The sequence below is a fragment of the Hyaena hyaena genome, unplaced genomic scaffold (assembly GCF_003009895.1).
Source record: "Hyaena hyaena isolate Hyena2069 unplaced genomic scaffold, ASM300989v1 scaffold_342, whole genome shotgun sequence".
NCBI classification, from domain to species: Eukaryota; Metazoa; Chordata; class Mammalia; order Carnivora; family Hyaenidae; genus Hyaena; species Hyaena hyaena.
Window position 1 is genome coordinate 924,734 of NW_024080974.1, and position 6,902 is coordinate 931,635.

The window sequence follows — 6,902 nt, forward strand, 5'->3', positions numbered from 1 at the left end:
GGATGGACCTTGAGGGTGTTATGCTGAGCGAAATAAGTCAGGCAGAGAAGGACAAATATCATATGTTTGCAAGTATAGGAGGATTAGGAGGAACTTAACAGAGGACCATGGGGGAGAAGAAGGGGGGAAATGGTGGGGGAAAGGGAGAGAGGCAAACCATGAGAGACTCTTGAATGAGAGACTCTTGAATGCTGACAAAAACTAAGGACTGATGGATGTGGGGGGTGGAGGGGGGATGGGCATGGAGGAAGGCACTTTTGGGGATGAGCACTGGTTGTTATATAGAAACCAATTTGACAATAAACTATTTGTAAAAAAAAAAAAAAAAAAAAAGAACTTCCAGAAGAGATAAATCCAAATTAAAATTGGAAATTTCAGTAGTCATCTCTCAAATATAGTAGAATAAATTGCAATTGAGCAAAGATGTAGATTTGAATGTTACTATGAACCAACCTGACCTAATTAATATGTATAGAAAATACACCCATAAATAACAGATTAACATTCTGTTTAACTGCATATTCTTTAACAATAAATAATAAACAATATTATTTACCATAATGTCTTAAAAATATTAGAAGGCTGAAACCATACAAAGTATTTTTTCTGGTGGAATTAAACCAGAAATTTTAATAATGCAATTTCTGGAAATCCCCAAGTATTTAGATATTAAACAACATATTTATAAGGAAGCCATGAGTCAAAGAGGAAACCACAAAAAAAAACGTTTATGTACACACACACACACACACATACACACACACACACACACACACACACATATATATATATACACTGAACTGAATTAAAAGTTTAAAAATACAACATACCATGGAGTGCCTGGGTGGCTTAGTCGGTTAAGCGTCTGACTTTCACTTAGGTCATGATCTCACGGTTCGTGGGTTCAAGCCCCGCATCGGGCTCTGTGCTGACAGCCAGATCAGAGCCTGGAACCTGTTTCAGTCTGTGACTCCCTCTCTCTCTGACTCTCCCCTGCTCACGCTGTCTCTCTCTCTCTCTCCTAGAAATAAATAAAAAACATTTTAAAAAAACACAACATACCAAATTTGTGGAATGTATCTAATGAATTGTTTAGAGGGAGAAAACATGTGCTTATGTTAGGAAAGAAGAAAGATTTAAAACTCATGATGTAAGATTTCACGTTAATAGATGTCATTAATATGTGGAATTTAAGAAAAAAAACAAATGAACATATGGGAAGGAAAAGAGAGAGGGAGAGAGAGAGAAGCAAATCATAAAGCCCTCATAACTATAGAGAACAAACAATGGGTTGATGGAGGAAGGAAGGTGGGGGTGGGCTAAATGGGTGAAGAGTATTAAGAAGAGCACTTGTGATGAGTACTGGATGTTATATGTAAGTGATGAATCACCAAATTCTACATTTGAAACTAATTTTACCATACATGTTAACTAACTAGAATTTAAATAAAAACTTGAAAAGAAAAAATACATCACAACTAAAAGAAAAAGATGTCACATTAATAAACTATTAAACTATTAAAACAAGAGCAAATTAAACCCTAAGTAAGCAGAAGGAAAGGCGTCTTAGAAATATAAAAACAGATATCAATCAATTAGAAAACAAAAACGCTAGAGAAAATTAATGAAGAAAGAGCAATTATTCTAGAACGTAATCTCTTCAAGATGTAATTCCGGACGTGGATCCGTCACTGGTCAGACAACAGCCAGGCTCCAGGGTGATTAGAAGTGTATGGTGCTAACCCTTCAGTTGTGCTGTCATATCTAGGACTAGGACCTTCTCCTGGGCTACACTGGAATGGGGCACAGGTGGAAGAGGAAGTATATTTGAGTATTCAGGTGTTCTGGCAGTTGGGCCTTTTTCACTCATTTGCATTTTCTTATGTTTTTATGTTGTGTTTTCTAACATAACTCACTTTTTAAATTAAAAAGCATCCTGATCTCTCCTCTGAATTAATAGTGACCAACATTTTTGAACCAGAAACAAAACAAATGGTCTGAGTTTAGGTATCATTTCAGAAGAAAGAGACCACCCGAAAAATGCAGGTATCAGAAAATGGCATCATCAAAACATTCAGGTAATTGATAGAGTTAATAAGTTAATGGGACAAAATGTTGACAGATGGGACTCTTCAAAATATGTTTTTATAATGCACATAAAACTTCCCTTGGTATAACTACCATTCCACACCCCTGCTTCTTTTGCCTTTTTAAAAAATCAGATTGAGCCTGAAAAATTTTTTGCACATGATTCTCTCAATTAAGTTATAAATTACTAGAAGGTAGGTATTTACTCTTAGCTTGATAATCTCCCTGCAAGGATCCTCCATAGCAATTCACTTAGTACTTGTTACTTTTGCTTCTCTATCTATACAGGCACAGATAGCTGAAAGAGGGAGTATCAAAGAAACTGTAGAATCATGAGTATTTCCTTTCACTATGATTCTCACTTTCCTACTAAATGTCTCATGAGAATTATTTCGATTATATATTTGAGAAATAGATAGAACTTTTGGGGAAAACTAGGAGTAATACCTCAGGACTTGGTATCTCTGTGTGTCCTCTGGAAAGAGTGTTCTGAGCATATTTATGGGCCCTGTGCGACCATGTTGAGATTGTCCCTCTTTTATAGTCTGTCAATAACCCTCCCCACCAAAAGTAACTGATGGGAAGGGTGGACCCAAATTTATCAGACAGATGGCTATCATGTAGCAGTCCTCAGCAGCAGGACCCACCTACCTGCAACTTGCCATCAAAACTCTCCAGCCAGCACACACTCTCATTTTGCCCCTGTTAGTATGCTGGAAGACCACAACAATCATGATTTACTCAAGCTAAGCCTAACTCTATAATGAAGAAAAAATGGGCCTGGCTAAAGGGAAAGAAGAAAAGTTCCCACAAGAAATCATTCCAATTTAAATTCCAACTGGATCTTATAAATCTCAAGTGAAAACATAAAAAGAACTATAAGGAGGAGGGGGAAAGGCAGCGTTGGACAGAGCATGGCAAATTGGAAAAGAAATCTGCAACATGGGTTCCCCAAAGACAATTAGCTTAATTATTTCCATGGGCATCCACTACATTCAGTATGTAATGATTGCCTTTACTGTTAATTAGACTAAATGACCTTGAGCATTTCTATACAATCAGTTACATTCTATACAGCATTTATTTTCAGTGATATTTGATAGCATTTCAGCTCTTACCTACTAGAAATTATTTTCTTGCAATATTTAAGAATGCAAGGGATTTAAAGTATACTTAAATATCTGTGAAAAAGGAATAAGTGAAGAAAATCAAATATAAATTATTATACATAATTTCCTCTAATTCTCAAATTCTATAACCCTATATTCTGCTACCATAGATTTCTTTATAGCTATATGTGGACTTTAATTTTTATTTAATTTATTTTTTAAATTTACATCCAAATTAGCATATAGTGCAACACTGATTTCAGGAGTAGATTCCTTAATGCCTCTTATACATTTAGCCCATCCCCTCTCCCACAACCCCTCCAGTAACCCTCTGTTTGTTCTCCGTATTTAAGGGTCTGATGTTTTTGTACTCCTCCCTGTTTTTATATTATCTTTATTTCCCTTCCCTTATGTTCATCTGGGTTTTTTTTTTTTATGTTTTATTTATTTCTAGGAGAGAGAGAGAGAGCATGAACAGGGGAGGGTCAGAGAGAGAAGGAGACACAGACTCTGAAACAGGCTCCAGGCTCTGAGCTGGCAGTCAGCACATAGCCCAACACGGGGCTCGAACTCACGAACCGCGAGATCATGACCTAAGCGAAAGTCGGATGCTTAACCGACTAAGCCACTCAGGCGCCCCTATGTTCATCTGTTTTGTATCTTAAAGCCCTCATATGAGTGAAGTCATCTATATGTGGACTTTAAATATCAATTTTGTAAATAAATTTGAAGAAGAACAAAGTCTGTGCTGTTCCAGAAAAAAATCATTTGAATACAAGAAGTTATATGGAAATAACCAATTAACAAATAATTAAGAGAACCTAATATATGGAGAATATTTCTAATAATTAGACTTGGGATCCTGAAATGAGCTAAAACGAAATGGGCTACTGAGCCACCCATCCTAGAAACTCTGAGATAGAAGGTAGGTGATCAATGGAGCTAGTGAGGGGATTCCTGCACTGGAGAGGAGGCTGGGCTTGGTGATTTTACAGGTCCCTTTCAAACACACTTCTTTCATGCATTTCTAGTCAAGGTAATGTGGAAATTAAGATGGAATGTGGCCCTTAGACAAGGAAGACCTCTATGTCTGACTTCCTCTATGTAGAATAGTGGGTGGTGGTGGGACTTGTTCTTGTGATGGGATAAATCCATGGAGCCTAAGATACAGATCTCTTTCTGCTACCTAAAGCAGACTGGTAAATGCAATGACTACTATGCAAAAACTGGCTCGAGAGTTTCTTTCTGCTCAGGAGCTAACCTACAAAGTCTGTGGATGGAGGACCTTCAAATATCAACTCCCTCTCCAAGGGGCCTCCATATAGAAACCCAAATGGATTTTATTATTATTGCTTGAGGCAACTGATTGTTCTCCACAGCTGACTTCTTGGGGTTAATTTGGAAGGTGGAGAGGGTGGGAGAGATGAAACCAGTACATCTGGAGTCTCAGTCTGGGACAACAGGAGGGATGAAGCATGCTGAGGGAAGCATCCAGGACTGCCACACAGGGTTGTTCACTTAGGCACCATATTCAAGGGGCTCCATATTCAAGAGACAATATTCACCTCATAGACAGCTTTACCATTTTGAACTACTGTCAAATTTTGATTATAACTTTATTGATTCAAAACATGGGCAATTTGTCTATTTATTATGACAGTTTTGAAACATACAACAGCTCTGTATCTTGTTCAAATGAAATCAGCATATTGCCACCATTCTTCTCTAACAAAGGACAAAGGAGTTCAATAATCAAAAGGCCTTCTTGGTCAAACAACTAAAATAACCTTTGTTTTTACACAAAGAATTATACTTCTGCCTAGTGTAGTGATAGATATATATATCTGAAAATGTGAGCAAAAAGTCCTCAGGGCACCTTGGTGGCTCAGTTGGTTAAGTGTCTGGCCCTGGCTCAAGTCATGATCTCATGGTTTGTGGGTTCAAGCCCCACATAAGGTTCTGTGCTAATAGCTCAGAGCCTGGAGCCTGCTTCGGATTCTCTCTCTCTCTCTCTCTCTCTCTCTCTCTCTCTCTTTCACTCCCCCTTCCCCATTCACCTCTGTTTCTCTCTTCTCTCTCAAAAATAAATAAACATTAAAAAATTTTTTAAACAAGTCCTCTATTGGTATTAGTGCACAGGTTAAATGCAAAGCTGTATAGTACAGTTCATATCATATGTTACTTGTTTACTATTATTTCTGAATTCTAAATGTGAATCTACAAATACATTTAGGACTATACAAATCACTGTGTAACAGCAAATATTCATTCCCCATTAATAATATACAAAGCCAGTGTTACTTAGACATATATTAGAGATTACTATGTAATCATCCACTAATAAAGCAATTGATGTTTTTTGTTATGAAAATTTTGGCAGTATAAAAATTAACTACCATTAAAATACTATAGGCTCCTGCTGCATAGATATCATTTAATGCTATATGCAAAGTGTACAGGAGCCAAAGTTAAATCAATAGTATCCCTGAAAAAGTCAAAAGGAATAAAAATTTCTGTGAAGAAACAAGAAATAATGTTGTTTACTAAAATTATATCATTAATATGAAACCAATTGTAGTTTCTTGACTTTGACACCAACCTCTCCAACACTGAACTCCCAGAAAGAGGAGGAAGATTTCATCTACCTGTAAATCTCACTACCAGTCTGTGTATGATCCAAAGCTAAATTTCAAAATGAATTTTTTCCTTTATTGAATATACTAATATTGTCTTTGAAAGAAAGACTTATGATAATGAGGAATATCACAGCCTTTTCATTGTTCTAGATATTTGCTACTCCAAGTATAGTCAACAGACAAGCAACATCACTATTACCTGGGAGACTGTTAGATTGCAGACTCCTGGGTCCCACCAGACCAACTGAATTAGAATCTGCATTTTAACATGATCTCCAGATGATTTGAATGCACACTACAGTTTGAGAAGTACTGTTTCAGATGACATACATAATTTGAAAATTATGACGAATGTCAATTACTACAACTTTGTAAAAATTTGATTGATATGGACTGATGACCATAGTAAGGAATAAGACATTGTTGTGATATCATTAAGTTTAAGTTGTCTTGAAAAATCAGTTATATTTCTCATTAAAGTATTACATTTCCCTGAACATCACTAAGTGCAAAGTAAAACCACAATGAGCCATCCACTCACACTTGGCAGGAGGGCCATTACAAAAATAACAAAGGTAGCAAATGTTGGCGAGACTATGGAGAAATTGGAAACTTTTTACACTGTTGGTGGGAAAGAAAATGGTGCAACCAGTATGAAAAACAGTATAGATATTCCTCAAAAAATTAAAAATAGAACTACCATATGACCCAGCCATTCCACTTCTGAGTTTTTATCAAAAAATCTCAAAATTAGGATCTGGAAGAAACATTTGCACTTCCATGCACACTGCAGCATTAGTCAGAATAGCCAAAATGTGGAAACAAGCTAAATGCCCACTGATGGGTGAATAAAGAAAATGTAGTATACCCAGGGCGCCTGGGTGGCTCAGTCGGTTAAGTGTCTGACTTCAGCTCAGGTCATGATCTCACCATTCGTGGGTTCAAGCCCCGCGTCAGGCTCTGTGCTGACAGCTCAGAGCCTGGAGCCTGCTTCAGATTCTGTCTCCCTATCTCTCTGGCCCTCCAAGTTCTGCTCTGTCTCTCAAAAATATAAATGTAAAATTAAAAA